General features: G+C 41.1%; 1 long non-coding RNA gene across 1 annotated transcript in view; it reads left to right on the plus strand.

The window, feature by feature from the left end:
• Positions 1-402: 402 nt before the first annotated feature.
• The window catches only part of LOC311266416, a 32,111-nt gene continuing 15,047 nt past the window's right edge, over positions 403-17,466 (plus strand). The window contains exon 1 of the long non-coding RNA XR_014623708.1: positions 403-1,066. This is a non-coding gene — a long non-coding RNA (uncharacterized lncRNA). The remainder of the gene's footprint in view (positions 1,067-17,466) is intronic.

Here is a 17,466-nt window from a genome sequence, read left to right on the forward strand (position 1 = left end):
TTTGGTTTTGGCCTGCCTGTGTTCCGGGACTTATTTGGGCAGATCCGGTACCTCTCGTTTAGAAAAAAATAATAATATAATAAAAAAGTTTTTAAAAATGTATAAAATATAATAATATTCATATATTAATATGCAGAACAAATCCCAAGAATTTCATGTTGTTTATTAAGATTTAACGTCATTTGAAAGAGTCGGAGATCTGTTGCACTGAAAAGCTTACTGGGTCATCAGACCCCGCCTCTGACAGAAACAAACTTTTGAAATGTGCCGCACCTGGGGAGCGAGCAGAGAGCAACAAAAGGTTACTATTTCAACGCAAACATGTCAAAAGACAGTTAAATTTACTGTCTTTTTTAAAAAAGCAGGAAGAGTTGCATGACGCTTCAAAACGAGTCAGAAAAGCCTCGACAAGCGACAACGAGAGCAGTTGCAAAACCGGCTGCAGCAGCGTGCTAGCGCCGCAGCAGCTAGCCCGGTTCACCGACAGCTAGCCAAGCCGGAGCGGGAGCCAGCTACAGCGCTAGCAGTCGGCCAGGCGGTCCACCAACAGCAAGAGCAACAGGCGGGTACCCTGGCATCCGCTAGCCCGGTACAAGAGCCGGAGCAAGAGTTGAAGGTGCTTTACGCACAGTACTGGCCCGAGGACGCAGGTGCGCTGCATGGAGAGACTGAGGTTGAGTCGCTGTGTCAGCGCTTTAACGTTGCCAACCCGCACGCAGTCCTACGGCCTACAGAAAGTACGGAGACATCCCCGGTGAACTGATGGAGTTGTTGCTGTCAACAGCATTCCTATTGCAAGTGCTGAATGTGAGCGCGGATTTTCTCAAATGAACTTGATTTGCACTCCCAACCGTGCCTCTCTGCTCACATCCGCCATATCATCTTTTCTCTTCCTAAATCTTGTTGGACCCCCCCTGGCTAAATTCAATCCGGTCCCATACGTGAGGTCGTGGGTGGCCAAAGGACACAGAACTGCCACAGACACACGCAGTAAAACCCGAAACAGAGAGGAGGAGGAGAATCCGGACATGGTCGTGATGTGGGGTGTTTTGGACAACTAAATATGGTAAGCATCAAGGGCGAGCGGTCATAATAAGCTATAAATGCAGTGCATGCCCAAGCCCTTCAATAAAAATAATTGAAAATATTAATCTGGCAGTGTGTTCAATTATACAATACCGTAGTTCTACTGTTTTGGTCTTAAATCCGTGCCTAATCTGTCCCGTTTTGCTTGCGAAAAGCTGGAAAGCTGACAGCTTGTTTCGCGCATGCGCACTGTGACACCGAGTAGTACAGTTACTGCTAGAGGCTGTGTGTACTGTAGATGAGCATTTTGAATGGCAAAAAAGCTGTCAGTGAAGCAGCTTATCTGCCAACGCGCATGCGCAAAACTGACTTGTTCGAATTGTTCAGCGGGAAACTCAGTGGTTCATTTCATCGTGTAGCCTGGTCAAAATGAGTGAAAATATTAATTCTATTCAGTCTTTGCGTTCAGTGCCGTTTTCGCGGAGAACTTTTGAGGAAAAGAAAACTATAATTTCAAGTGGACGAGTGAGACGTGAGAGTGAGACATGTCACGTGAGTTACTGTAAATGCTGTGTGGAAAACCAGCTGTGGTCTGTGATTGAGGTGCTGACGAGAGGATCGCGCTGACGACCGTTTCGTTACATTTTTCTCATTGAAAAACTATACAACTGGCATTTAGATGATGTTCTGAAAAAAAATAAGTGAAATAATAACAATTCGGTTTTAGTAATCAACCGCTTATAGTGATCAAATGTACTCTGGACCAACGTGATCACTATAAGCGGTTTCCACTGTAGTAGTTAAAAACCATATTATATTTTTTATTAATAAATAAATACCCCCCTTACGGGCGCGCATGGTATTGACACTTAAGCATGACCACAGTAAAAGGTCACCGCTCGCCACTGGTAAGCATACTGTCTATTAATAGGCCGCCGTGCCAATCTTTAAATAATAATAATGGAAGATTTGTGTGATTTATTGTAAGCTCTGAACTTTTATTTTTTTATGTTTTACAAGTTAGACCTGTTGAGAAATGAATTGCTGACTGTATACTGCCCACAACACCTGTGGTGATGTGGGCATTTGCCTGTGCTGTGCAGAGGGGGTCATGCCTACTGTATGTTCCCACAGCCCAATGGTCCCACAGCCCTATGTTGCCACACTTTTTGGGTTAGGGAAGAGGAGGTGGTTAGGGTAGGAGCATAGGGCTGTGGGAACATAGGCATGCTCCCGTGCAGAGTATAGCCTAAAATAATTGTAAATTACTGTCATAACATTTATACCAAGGATATTATTTGAAATTGAGGCTTGTAAGTCCCACAGCATGGTAAGTGGGCCTTTGCATGTTGTTTTCAGCACCGTTTTCTGTATGCGTTCCGGGACCTGTGCCCGTCTTGTCATCCCTGCGCTGTCGTATGTACTTTGTGTTCCGGCACCTTATGATTTACAAATTAAGCACTGCCTGGAAGTGACGACATTATGACGTCAATGTATTGTGCCGCCTGCTTACCAGCTAGCCGTGACCCTTCTCAGTCCAAGTCAGTCACTAGCTGCACTGCTAACTGAGCTAACAGCAGCTACAGATAGTGGTTACTATAGGAATATGCTGCTATTTGTTTAGGATTTCAACAAATGGACAAATCTTACATATTACACCTTTTTTTTTTTAAAAAAAGGCGATTAGACAAGTTGTTTGTTTGCAGAGCAATAATGAGGTAAGAAGTAGTAGTAATGATACTGAAAATAACACATGCCCTCCGGCCAATCAGAAAGTAGTAGTCTCCAAGTGGATGATATAACTGTTAGTGTTGTTTTGTCTCTGGACATACTTTGCTGTATTATGGAGCACGGTTTGTTTGTATCTACATCTGTGCTGACATATGTTGGAGTATCTGTTCATAGTGTTATAATATTGTTTGAGCAACATAGAGATTTTGGGTGTCTAGGTGTGTGTTTGTGTACATTGTGGATATGTGTTTTGCGATCAAGTTGACCTTCAAGTGTTCCAGCTTGTCGATAATAATGGAGAAGTGTGCTGATTTTTGACCCAGTTTCTATTTGGGAAACAGATGTCCTGTGACAAAAATATGTATGAGTACGACACAGGGACACATAAAAAGGAAAGTAGAAGTGCTGTTTTTGGGTCACAGTCAACTTATGCCAAACAATACACCCACACTCTTTGTGATTCTGCTCTCTGAAGCCTCTTGTTGTGCAGAAATACAGCAGAGAGTCGGAGGCCTGTCGGGGACCAGGTGCCAGGCTTTGTCTCATCAGACCAGTCTCCTTTCAGATGTAGCTTCAGAAACACTTCTGAACCTGCTTCGACAGGCTAATGTGAAATGTAACATACATATAATATATGATTATCGGTAGCTTGTCTAACACTCATGCAGGTCACATCTACTCTCCCATTGGCACATGGACATCCATATATTAATACAGCCCCGGAAAAATCCATAGTTTTTGATTGACAGGTCACAATCACTTTGCTTCATTAGTCCACTGCTGACGTCTCTACACTCACCAAATCCCAGATTAAAGGCCAGCAATGACCTGAAGCTGCTGGCTCCCTAATACTGACATATGTATGAAAGATATGTTTTTTTTGTTAGCAAGTGTAGTAAGTATCATATTGCCTCCTGGAGTCTGAGAACATACCAAAGCAACTCATTCAAAGAGCACAATCACTTGCAACAGCTTGAGGAGAGATGCTAGTGAAACGAGTAGAAATACACCCAGTGAGCACCAACCGAGTATTCAATGTGTCACAAAAAACAAATTGTTTTTTTCAGTACCTCCACCAAGGAGGTTATGCTACACTTTTTAAAGGTGCACTATGTAGTTTTGGGGAAGAAATTTTAATCAGAAGAGAAGGATCTTCATTCACTGATTTTTTTTTTTTTTAAACTTACTAAATAAACAAACTCTTCATTTTCATGACTGAATAAACTGCGTAAACAAACTGACCTTAAAGGACAACACAATTTCATACTGTTTTACTTTGTTTGTATGTGGCGGACCCTGCCACCTTTCTAGCTTCGTTATGGGGACCTTATTTTTAACTGAGAACAGCTTGTTTATTCAGTTATGGAACAAATAATATTTGTATTATTACCTCATTAATATCGTTACATAGTGCTGCTTTAAGGCAAACTTTTACTTTTTAACTATTTTTTTAAGTAGGCCTGTCTAAAAAAAGTAAAAATTAACTGGATTTTCATTTCTGCACTAGAAAATATAGTTGGAGATTTAAAGGAATAATTGTGATTCCTTCCAAATAAAAGGGTCTGTTCACAGATAGATTCCTAGACTATCACGGCATCACTGATAAAATCCCTCACTGTTCCTTTACCTTGATCCTGATAACCAAATTTCAACTCTACTAGGCTGAATGATAAAATCAATTATTGTTTTGCATGAGGCACATGGGGAAAACAGTAAGAAAAAATTAGGCGCCTGGAACAAAATTGATCATTCAGCTTGACAATTAAAAAAGATTTCTGATAAATGACATTCAGAAAAGAATCTGACCCCACAATACCATGATGCCTTCAGGAATATAAGCCTATCATCATCTTATGTTCATGTGTGTTTGTGTGTGTTGCTAACCATCGATCTGTTGCATATTGATAACCACTGGTATTGATCAACTCCTGGCAATCCACCATTACCATCCATCTGGGTGAGAAAAATCCAATCTCACAGTCAAATAAAGAAGTTGCAGCCAGCCTTGAGGGGATCTGATACATGACGCATGTATGCTGCAGAGAATGGGATGTCTGATAAGGCACTTAAGATGTATGTTTGTGCTGATAGCAGTGTCCGGGGGGACCAACCAATTCAGCCCCCCCAGCCATTATTCTAACATGGTGACCACGAGCATGTTCCAACTCTGTGGTGTACTTCTGTATTGTACCACGTTGTAGCTGTGTCCCATTTTCACGCTATACACAAACACTACACGGTACGTGCCGTGTAGTGTTTGTGTATAGTATATAGTAGTTTTTTAAAAAAAGGGTTAATACTTTTTTTATTTAATTACTCCTGGAAAAAGCATTGGACTGACTGTTGTTTATCCTGGAAAACATAACGTTTTAATGAAACAAATATAATGAATAATAAATAATCTTCATACAGTACATGCATCCATAAGATGCTGGATCTTCTAACACCATCTGCACATTTCACACAATTTGAAGTGCGAGCTGAGCACGAGCTCTCTCATCAAAAAAGCCCACCAGAGGATGTACTTCCTGCGGCAGTTGAAGAAATTCATCCTGCCATCATCGAGTCCATTCTCACTTCCTCCATCACCATCTGGTACTCCGCTGCCAATGCCAGAGACAAGGGCAGACTGCAGCGCATCATTCGCTCTGCTGAGGAGGTGATGGACTGCAATCTGCCATCCCTCCAGGACCTGCACGCCTCAAGGACCCTGAGGCGTGCAGGTAAGATTGTTGTCGACCCCTCCCATCCCAGACACAAACTTTTTGAGACTTTCCCCTGTGGCAGGAGGCCTCGGTCCATCTGGACCAAAACCTCTCAACATATGAACCGTTTCTTCCTTTTCTATTTTTCATCTCTATTTATATATTTATAATGTCTATTATTTGTTTTTAGTATTGTTTGTTCTGTCCTCGTATGTGAAAGCTTACTTTACTTTACTTACTTAAGATTCTGATTCTGAATTTCAACCCATCCGTCAACACAACCTGGCTACTCACAACCCGATTCAAGGGGTTCTTGTGTGCAGCTGTCAGGACAGTTTCCAATGTTTATATGTGTTTGGTATGTCTAATACTGTTGCCCTAGGCCTATATTTGGAAACTAGACTGTAATAACCATGATTTAGGGATGGGTTAACGAAATTGCTTTTTGGCGTGTTATTCAAAACGGCATTTAGCGATAGCAGGTTAGGTTCCACCTGAAAGTCTTAATACTAATCAGGCAGTCTTCATCATCACAGGTGGATGTGCTTGGCCTTGGTTGTTACTGTAGGTATAAGTAAGTTGACACATTAATCATTGTATATCACATTAGAGAAGATGGTTAATCCATTAATAACAGCAATGCTTTTGTCTTTCTTGGTCTTGGAAGGCTTGAAAAATATAAACTATTTCGATGTCTAGTATAGTATTGCCGTTGCCCCAAGCATACAGCTTCATAATGTGGAGAAATCCAAAGCGTGATACATTTGCCAAGTCTAGTTAAGATTGCTAAGCTATAATTGGACAATCACTGTTTAGGGGAAGGGGTCAGCAAGAGGCAGTTGACAAACACCTTTTTTTGCTGTGCGTGATGGAATGTTTTTGCTGAATGTCCTGTGGGCTTCGAACCTGAGAACGTGCACGTAACCTCCAGTCAAGAAGAAAATGTGCACAACCATGGCTAAGTCACATGTGGCCATTACTGTTGCGTAGAAACATTAGCTTTAACTGTGCATAAAATCGTTATGAAACAACTGTGAAACTTCAACTGGGAGTGAAGGAGGGTCTGTCCAGTAAATTAAATGCAGAGGTGAGTGGAGCTCATTACTCACTGTCACAGAGCGAGTGACAGGTACATCAGCTCAAAATGCACACAGCGAGCTATTTATAAATAACAGTGACAAGAGCCTGAAGTTGACGTCCCATTTCATGCGTTTCTCACCCCCACCCCCAGCTCTGATCATGCCACTTTTGTCTGAACAGCTGGCACAGATGCAGCAAAAGATCCCATGTGCAATCGCTCCGACACAATAACCTCTCTCTTTATAGCTCTCCTCCATCAGATATTACACACACACATGTACTGAAACCCAACATGGCACCCTCGTCCACCTGTCACAGACTGGCATGTCCTCCTCCCCGAGAGCATCTCCCATTCCAGGTTTTCTTTTAATTGGTTGCAGCTCTCCCTGGGGTGGGTGCTGTGTCTAACAGCAGACACGCTAATGGTTTACCATGGGAACTGTGCATTACACATACAGTTCAGGAGAGCCACAAAGGAACACTTCAGCACTACCTGAGCTACATGGCTGTCCCTTATGGACGCCCATTGTGGAGGCATCATCAAGTAATCACACCATATTAACAGACTGGGGTCACAATAATGACTCTACGGTATGTTTTATCATTACTTCTGCTTCTGTTGGAGACACTCTGTGAAACTGAGACAAGTGAATTGATGAGGCTATCTTATGTTGGCCTCCAGGGATCAAAGTCAGTTTGTATAATAGCGTTTCTAGAGCATACAGTAATGGCTTTGATAATGAGCTGCTGGCTTTATTGTCTATACTATGTTCTGTGGAAAACAAAGCTATTATGTAATCTCAGAAAAGTCAATAAGAGCGTCCATAAGAACGTCGATAAAGTCAAGAAGGCAAAGACAATGTCCCTGACAGCACCGTGACCTTTGGTCTGGGGGCTCAGCTCTGAGAAGGGTTGTGATTGGAGGACGGGATTGTGCTCGTCCAATTAACTGGTCATGGAGTCGTTATTTCTGAGCAAATGTGATGTGTGTGTGGGTGCGTTTGTTTAAGTTGCTTTTTGTGTGGGAAGACAAGAAAGATAATTGCCACTTTGATTCAGACGCTGTATATTTCATTCCATGTTCATCATGTTACGTTCTGTGATATGACAGTGGTTCTTCACCTTTTGAGCAAGTGTGATGGCACCCTGCTGCACATCTGCCAGTACAAATCCATGTTTAAGTGACTTTTTGGTCTATACAGTAAACTTCAACTAAACTTAAAGCAACATTATGTAGAAATCTGCATTTTTCACATTTTGGCACCCCCTGCAGCTTCTGAGTGCAACAACACTGTCGTAAATACAAATCCCAGATCTGTAACAACTGTCAGATGTAATGTAGGTGCTAACTACAAACAAAACTCATTTCATCATAACAGTAATATGTGTTGGAAACTTGTATGTTGAAGTGGATGTGACAGAGACACTATTCACCCTATTACAAGACACTGTACCATCAAAATGATTTGGAAGCTGTAACTTTAAAGGTGAAAAAGTTACATAATGTTGCTTTAAAGAGCACTGACATATACACTTTTTTCTATTTTAGAGTGCGCTCTCTCTTAAGAGTAAATGGTTTGCTCATAATGTGAAGGTGAGAGAGACAAAGTACAGTAACGGGCATATTTGAAGCACGCTGAACAAAATTATAGACTCTGACTGCGAAGGCAGAGGCTGCTTGAAGAGGCATGACTTGTGAAATGCTGCCAGTGAACATTGGAAACTCGGCCTAGATGTTACAGAGCTGAAACAAGTGATGCTGTGTTTATCTCTGGAGGAAAATCTCACAATATTGTAATTGCCAGTTCAGTGCAGGTCAATGTGAGGCGTTTACTGATCCAGTCTTAAGCTTCCTGAACTGCTCGAAGGCTCATCAGGGCTGCCCCGATAATATCAAATATGTTTGAAACCCACGCTTCTGCTGCTGCATATGTTTATTCAAAATGTATGCATTAATTCACCAGCGCATAAAACGTGGTGATATTGTAATAGTGAAGAGAGGGCACTTCACCACTTTTTCTGCATTTTACTTGTATTGTTTGTTTGTTTGTTTGTTTGTTTGTTTGTTTTTTGTAGTTTTCTAAATACAGATGTTTATAATTACAAAAACTAATTTCAGTGGGAACAAGAGAGCTGACCTATTGTAAATTTGGATAAATAATACTAAAGAGGAGTACATTAGTCATCTGGGCTACAAATTGTTGCATTTGATTGCTTTTCTACTTCAGACTTGTTTGCTAAAACTCCTATTCTTGGACTCTTGATCCTTCCTGTAGAGGATCGTGTAGAGACCTGAGCCAGTTTCTGATATCTGAGAAGAAAGGAGATTTACAACACTAAGCTGGCAGTGTCTTTGCCGCAGTCCGGCCTGCTAGCCAAATCTATTTCTGATTTAGTCTTAAGTCAAGGCCATCGTCATTGTTTCGCAGGACAACAGCGAGTCGCAGGGTTTAATAATACTCACAGACCAGAATTAATCAATGTCCAAAAATCCTTTTGTAACACACCAGCAGGTATTGTTCGCATACAACTAGACGGTGCAGACGCAACTCACACACACAAAACGTATGAAAAGTGCACGATTTCTCATTCCATTAACTGGGAGCATGGCCCTGGATATGCCGTGCTTGGCAGAATCCACCCCGAGCCGCCCTCTTATTTTCCCTCTTCTCATGTATCATGTGAGACAAACAAGTAAATAAATAATAGCGCGGCCGCTCTTCAAAACTCGGTTCAATTATCCACAGGCGGCTTAATGGGAGCGGGAGGGGTGTTTTTTTTTTTCTGAGGGGTGACAACCTCTGTGCCTTGAACCTTGCTACACACACACATAGACACGAACATCGCGCCAACACAAAGCCATTCATCATGGTGTCAGTGGGAAGCCCGGGGGGTGGACTCCTGGGTAAAAAAGCTCTCGAATTAGAATTCTATTTCACATGTTTACTCTGCTCTCGCTTGTTTGTGAGGTCTGGCACTGTTGGGTTAAGTGTGTGTATGAGAGAGAGATGAAGAGGCCCTTCATGCGGTGGGAGGCAGCGTAACATGATTAGGATACAGTTTTAACAACGTGGATTCACTGCCTCCGTGATAAACTCGGAGCTTCATTGTCTCATGCAGAAGGCTTGACACAACAAAATGTTCATTATATCCCCTTTCGCAGGATCCTATCTGCATTGCAAAGCGCATAAGGGATCATTAACTGCATACATTTCTCCACAGGGCGGCTGAGAAGTCAAGAACGACTTGGTTTTTAAATTACATCTCATATGATGTGAATATATTGAATCACACATCAGCTGTCCAAGCATTAGCCAAGGAAACGTGCTCCAGGTGTCAGGAACAACTCACATCGTATAGAGAGAAATTTTATTAACTGAACATGCATGATTAAGAGTCACACAGCCTTGAGTCGACTGAAATCCTTTCTTTATTTTCAGGGACGTGTTATTGTTGGAGATACAAAAGTTATTCTTCAAACAGCCGCTTTACTGCAGCAGTTCTATCATTTTTATTACTACACTCCCGGCTTATACCCGAGCGGTACAGGGAGTCTCAAATGGAAATGTGCCCTTACTGTACACTAACAATTTTTTTTTCTCATATAAGAAAAGGTGATTCCCTCTCAAAGCTTGTCACTCAGCGTATATTGTTCCCCTATAATAAAGGATTGTTTGTACTCCAGGAGGGAGTGCTGAAGGAGAGAGGTTATGGATGGCATCGCTTTCTGAACATTTATTATGGTCTTATCATTACAGAGCAACGTTTAAGGAAATGTAATAATGTTTTTTTCTTCTTTTAGGATAAGAGCTTAAATGTCAAAGTTGTGTGATGTTACTCAGTGGTTAAGTTGTATTGTGGGTTATGTAGGCACTAGGTTTTGAAAAGCAGTCCATTGGTGTAACATTGCACTCCTATACCACTGTTGGACTCATTATGGACAGTTTAAAACTGTGGTGGTTTAGCAAAAACCACGTCCGAGCAGAACGTGACACCAGTGAGGGTGATGAAACTAGCATATAGCTCACCCCTGATTGACACTGCAGTAGGGGAAGAAAATCACCCCTGAAGGACTAATAAACACTGTGGATATTGAATTTTTGTTTAATGATGGCTGACACATTATTTACCACCGGCATGATTAAGGAGCATCCTTGACTACAGTCTGTACGACTTTCCATGAACTTGTCTTTTCTTTGCTGCTTGTTGTAATTTACCTCCTCAATAAAGGGGTCACCCTTTTAAAAGGGCAGTTTAATTCAATACAATGTCAGAATGTCATTAATCTGGGTTTGGGTTGTGTGGAGCTTCCTATGTACAGTATGTCGACCTGTGAAACTTTCCCATGTGCGCTTGCATGAAACGCATGTGTGTGTTAGATTTCAGTGAGTCTGAAACACCTGAACCCCGGGGGATACTCCTCCAGATGTCAGGGGCGACTTTGAAACATTGTAAAGTAGCTGCCTCCATAGGGGTGCATGTGCAATACATGGACGTGCACGTATGGGAATGTCGGTGTTGCGGGGCGGATTATGAACCCACTGCTCCCGCTGCTGAGTTGAAGCAGGTGGTAGATCTGTGAGCGCGGTGTCTTCTGCTCCAGCGCATCCAAATGTATAAATCTCTGTGTACATTCAGGTGTAGAAACCTGTGTACACACAAAACAGGAGACATGTAATGCAGTCTTTTGGTCAGATTTATAAAAACCCCATGTTTGTCTGTTCCCACGTGTCTTTCCTTCATACATCTCAATCATCCTGAAATTTTACGCATGAGCTGTCTGACCATCACCACGATTTATTTGAAATGGCTCTAGACACGGCCCCTGATTACATGGGCCAGAATATAGTTTAGTGTTGAGGAGAAATGGTAGAAGCAAAAAAGCAGTTGAAGAACAGGAAGTGTAATTTTGCAGACCGTGAACTTGATGTAATGATTGATCAAACTGACTGACGATAAAGAGTATTACTTGGGGGCATCGGTTCTGGCTTTAGCAACAAAATGAAGCAAGTGAAATGGCAGATACACGTTGTGAGTTCAGAGCCATGACTTTGGAGGGGTTAAAAAAGTGGTCTAATTTAAAGCAAGGGGCCAAGAAGCGCATCTCTGTGCACAATGAGAGTGAGAGAGCTACTATAAGAGGAGAGGGGATCCCCACGCTCTCTCTGATTGATGAGCAGTTATCATCATGGGCCAGAACATCAGCACACAACCTTGAAAAGTCGCTCTAGACCAAATTGCGCATTGGCAGTATCATCTCGCAACCCAAAGCAGCTATTGTATCATGTGGCGCGGCCATTACGCACGGCTACAGCCCTTATATAGTGCTGGTTACACCTGAATGTATTCTTACTCCCAAATAATACAGGAAAATAATCTTTATTTTTTATACATATACAAATATCATTTAATTATTTGTCATCATTATAATTATGCATACTGACAAACATATTTACAGAAAAACAAGGGTAACAACTCGCACATCACTGTGTAATCATAGTGAAGGCTTTTTTAAACTATTGATGTAATCTTAACACAATTTAGTGAAAAAAAACTGCTCTAAATAAAATGTCAACCTAATTCTCACTTTTAGTTTTATTTTTGCCCACTCGCAACATCACACTAATGCGACTGAGAAGACAGCGTGCATGATACGCATGGTGTTAAAGATGTGTACCAGTACGAACAGTCTCACCGCCCATAGATTTTTATACATTTGGAAACCTGCGTTGAAAGTGGCGTGAGTACATTTTTTGTGTGTATGCATGGTTTATACATTTGGCCCCTGGCGTTTATGCATTGCACCGGGGGAAAAGGTTGCCCTGGATGTCAATCAATGAAAGCATATGTGTTTGTTCACTCAGGTACACAGGGGAAGGCAACAGCACCCATGGTTATGCAGACCTAACGTATATTTAGAGAAGATGTATTGTTTCATTTTTCTGTTTTTATTAAACGGCAGGTGTACGTCATAGACAGAACATAAGGAGATTGAATAATAACAGTATTTATATGTTAATATGCACCAAGACACCACTGTGCATTTGTCAGTGAGCGTAAAGTGAGGTAGCAAGTGAAAAAAACAAATCTGATGTATTGCTAATACATTAAAGCATTACATGTCAGCCTGGCAAATGAAACTTGTTTATCAGTCTGCTAACACAACACATGCTGAGTACATCATGGACTACTGCACACACACACACACACACCTGTAGAAACATGTTTTGCTCAAGGGCACTTGATTAGTTGTGGAGGCTTTATCAGTCTCTTGCAGTTTGTGAGGACAGAACCAGGAACATTTTTATGTCTTGGTCAGACAGTGCAGCGTCTGTCTTTAATGCTGGGAGAGTTCTGTCTCTGACAGTCTGTTCTTATGTGCGAACTCATTACTGGCCAGATTTTTGTCAAAGGTGACTGTGCGCTTCCATTCCCCTTTGATTGGAAAGGTGAGCTGTCTGCGCTGAATGTTGAACCACGCAATGGAAAATGAGTAAGCTATCTCTTTCAAATTGTTGATCTTTCATGGGTGAAATGGAAGTCTTTCATGTTCGGAGGACGCAAAAGGCCAAAGAGGGGGAAGAAATCTGTCAGACCAAAGTTTCACTGGAATTTATTTAATTATTTTCAGCTCCAGTCGTCTTTTTTCCCGGACATGAAAGTCAGCGAGTGGCAAAAACTATATTTGCATTTGAAGCGATATCAGTGAAACAGATTAACGTTCAAAGGTGAAAAGGTTGGATTACGTGATTACACATCTTATGCATATAGGCCTTGCTTGCATGCGAATACACTCACGTGGACACACACTTGCGTCTTGCATCAATGCTGGGGAGTCATTTTGTCTCTACTCTCCCAGAAAGGGTCTATAGGTCCTGTAGCAACACCATCCCAACCTCAAAAACAAAATCAATAATAATTTGGAGATATTGATGTAGAAATAGTATTTAAAATGGAGGTTTGTTAGTAAATCAAATCTTTGCATCAAATTCAACTTCAGTGAACTTTCACAACCAACTTTGCCACGTTACCTAATGGCAAGCTGTTTTGATGACCTTTGAAGGTATATGGCTGCAGAGTCCAAAATGGAGGAAGCTATTAGGTGTAGCCACAGACCTTATTTCAGGCATATAAGGGGAACCAGAAGTGCAACAAGGCTAGCTGATTTCCAGTTTTAGGACTCATTACTGCGGCACTCAGTAACCTGAGAGTTCAAAATGGAGGAAGCTATTAGCTATTACATCCACTTTTATCTAACCTCCGCCTGTTGGAATAGAAACTGCTTCACAAATGAGAAATAGTTTGACAGTAGATGGTTCAGATGTGTCTGATAGCTTGAAGAGCTTTCCCCTCTTGAATAACTCTCTATTGAGTGAAATTACGACCAGTCCCAAGAACAGAGAACGTAAAAGCGAAGCCAGAACAGCGATTCTGACAGGCTAGCCTGCCTTGAACATGCCTACATGTTAGTGGTTAGCTACAGTAATTTTGACTCATTTTGGTCGCCCTGATAATATCAAACATGTTTGATATTTCAAATGTAAAATCTGGTTGATTACATCTGTACTTTCTGAGCCGGACGACAATAACTAATGAGGGAGGCATCTCGGAGCAGCTGACGGTGCACAACGGTAAACATTCTAGCCCTTGAGACTAACGTTAGCTAGCATACTACTGTTGACAGAAACTTAAAATCTCACCTCCAGTTCCTTCTGAAGAATAGAAAACTTTAACCTTCTGCTTTTGTTTTTTCTTACCGCGCTACAAAGGCAAGTTTTTTGCGCCAAGCTAATTTCCATTTTGTTTATGTCTGCTTCCCCATGAGAGCACGTGAGTGGGATCCAGAGCCCAACTTCAGTCAGCAGAGCCATGAAGCCAGAGCGCTGAAGCCATGCCCCCACTGCTACACAGAGCAGCTGTTTATTCAAAATATGAATATTGAACATGCTGTGTGCCCAAATTGCACCACATTTGACACTGCACTTCCTTTGGTCTTCAGCCGCAAACCTGCCAAGTGTGAAGTAGACCGGAGAAAAGGTTCCTGAGATAAACAAAGTACAGACAGACGAAGATTACAAAGATCACTTACTTTACTGTTCTCCCTTTAGATTGAATGGTACAGTCCGTCTTGCAAATGAGCACAAACTGAAGTGTCAAAAACGTTAAGCTTTGTTTGAGGCTTTTTTCAAACTCCATCTAATGGAGACACGGCAAGACCTTCTGCTCCTTTTAATTCAGTCGGTGCTATCAAACCTTGAAAATTGCCTGATTAATCTGCTAAACCCCTTTTTTTTATTGAACAAGCCTGTATTACCTCAGTCCTTTTGTGTTTCTGGTGCCTATATCTTAGCAGCTATCTTTGTCATCACCTTTATCACTTTCTCTTTGTTCAAGGCGCAAGATACCAGCGCAGTGTGTTAAACTTAAAGTTAGATATGGGCATATGATAGCACATGTGACATTACATCTGAGACGGTCCAGCTGACTCCAGATTGATCACTGACATCGGGCACCTAAGGAGAGAAGAGGAGAGGAGAGGTATTCCCCTAAGACCTGGGTAGGATACTGCCAGACCTAATCAGTTCACAGCCAACCCTATTAATCAACTCACTGTCTCTCTCTCTCTCTCTCTCTCTCTCTGCAGTTGTACATACAGTTCATGAAGAAAACTCACACATGCAGGAAGACACATTCAACTGCATCTGAAGGGTCTAGGTTATTAAATGTCACATGTGGTTTCTATACATTTTTTATGATGTTTAAGGTAACACAGTGTACACAGTATGTGTATATGTGTATAATATGTATTTGCACTTTATTTCACCGAGTACACTTTCCGAGAAAGTCAGTTGACTGGATTACAGTATGTTCAACGGAAACTTTATTTTTTCAGTCCAAGGCTCATGCCATTCTTGAAGCGGCAACTTAAAGGTGCTGTGCGGCGGGTTTTTTGTAAACAAACATACATTTTCTTTACATACAGATGGATGTGTGTATCCTTGAGGTCTGACAAACATTCAATGTATTTTCTCCCCCATAAAACATGTGCAGAGCTGATATTTTGAAATACTTGTAACTTGCATTTCTTGCCTCCCACGCTTTTCACATTTGCACTAACTTGCTGCCGCTTCTTCATGCGCAACACAACCTACCTCAATGCTACTTTACACCTCATGTAAACACTGTGATTATCTTATTTAGTTTAGTCTATTTTATTCTGTCTTTATTTGATTTGCATTTATCTTTTCCAAGTACGGATTTGCTTTAACATGCTGACTTGTTTGTGTCTGTGTACAATTACTCCATGTGCCTTAAATTGCCCCCTGGGGACAAATAAAGTATTTTGAATTGTACTGAATGCTAACATTCTCATTCTGTCCCTCAATAGAGCACTGCAGCATTTTTTGGCAGGTCAAACTCATAGAAATGTGACGGTCCTGGGGTTTTCTTGTCTGTTTCCTGTTTTATTTTGAAATACACTTCTCTTTGTGCTCTCCTTTCTTTTTGATTTGTGTATTGAGGTCTGTATTTTAAGCTCACTCTTGTTCCGTATGACAAGAAACAGTGCTAGATGATGTTACTAGTGGTCAAAAACTCCAAAGCATACTTTCAACAGTAGCTGGAAATCTTGTTTTTGATAACTTCAATTGACCACGAAGATATATCCTTTGGTTATTATCGGCCAATATTGGCCTATCACAGGTATATCGGTATCAGTGTATATGTTGTCGATATCGGCCAATATGAAAACTTTTTCGTTTTTAAGAGCACAATGCAGAAAAAGATGCTTTGGGTAATTTACGATTATTAAATTGTCAGGGAAGTTTATTGTTTCAGTGCACTGCTTTCATTTAAGACAATAAAGTTAATTGTTAAACTATAAATGATCCTGCCTCTATTTTATTTTGTCAAATATTTAATAACCACATTTGAGGGATCACTGCAAAAAATGTTTGTATATTAGTTGACATATCGATATTCAAATTTTTACTCTGTCATATAAATATCTACATCGTCCCTGCATATCAGTTAGGCTCTTGTTACAAGAAGCGGTCACATTGGTGGTAGGCATTACCAGTGTGACAGCATGTTTAGGCATACACCGGCATACATTATTTGCCTACTGCTTTAACTGTTGGTTTACTTAAAAACAAAATCAAAACTTAGTCAGACGAAAGACGCTGCAATTATATACTGAAGGTGTCTGAAGGCTACATACAGCCGGAGCTGGAGCTGATGTCATTTCTCAATACTTAGGATTTAAACCAAACACTTATAGAGAACCTGATAACTTCAAAGAGGTAACCTCACTGAGAAGTTGGAGGTGGGCAACCTGTCGCCTGCAGCTCTTCATCTAACAGCTCCTTCTTTTTCCATCGCACCCACAGACTGTAGAAAACTACTCGCAGACATCTTTTAAACTGACCTGCCATCAACAGATGCCAAAAATGACCATTGTTTTGCTCTGTAGATGCATTTTAGACTCTCTGAACACAGTGCAGTTCCTGTGGATAGTCTACTTCAAAATAAGAGTCAACTTGGCTTCGCCGGTTAAATGCTTTTACCATGAAGCTTTGGTTTGCATGGAGAGTAGATTCAAATTAAAAACATACATAAATATTTGAATAATATAAATAAATATGAATATAAGCAGTGCTCTACAGGAAAACAATCTTTTTGACTTGTCCAACCCACTTTAAAATTTTCTGAGTGCATTGTGTGGTGAAAAGAGCTAAGTAAAGGAAAAGTATATAGGTGACCTGGCAGAAAAAAGTTGCAGAGAAAGTACATTCAGGTCCAAAATTTCCCAGAAAAAATACCAACTCTGTATCTTTACCTATAGATACAGTATATACTGTAGAGCACAGTGTGTTTGTGTTTACATTTCTTCTACAGCACAAGACGATCTAGCTCCCATCAAGTT

This window comes from Pagrus pagrus, assembly GCF_965226575.1.
Source record: "Pagrus pagrus genome assembly, chromosome: 12".
NCBI classification, from domain to species: Eukaryota; Metazoa; Chordata; class Actinopteri; order Spariformes; family Sparidae; genus Pagrus; species Pagrus pagrus.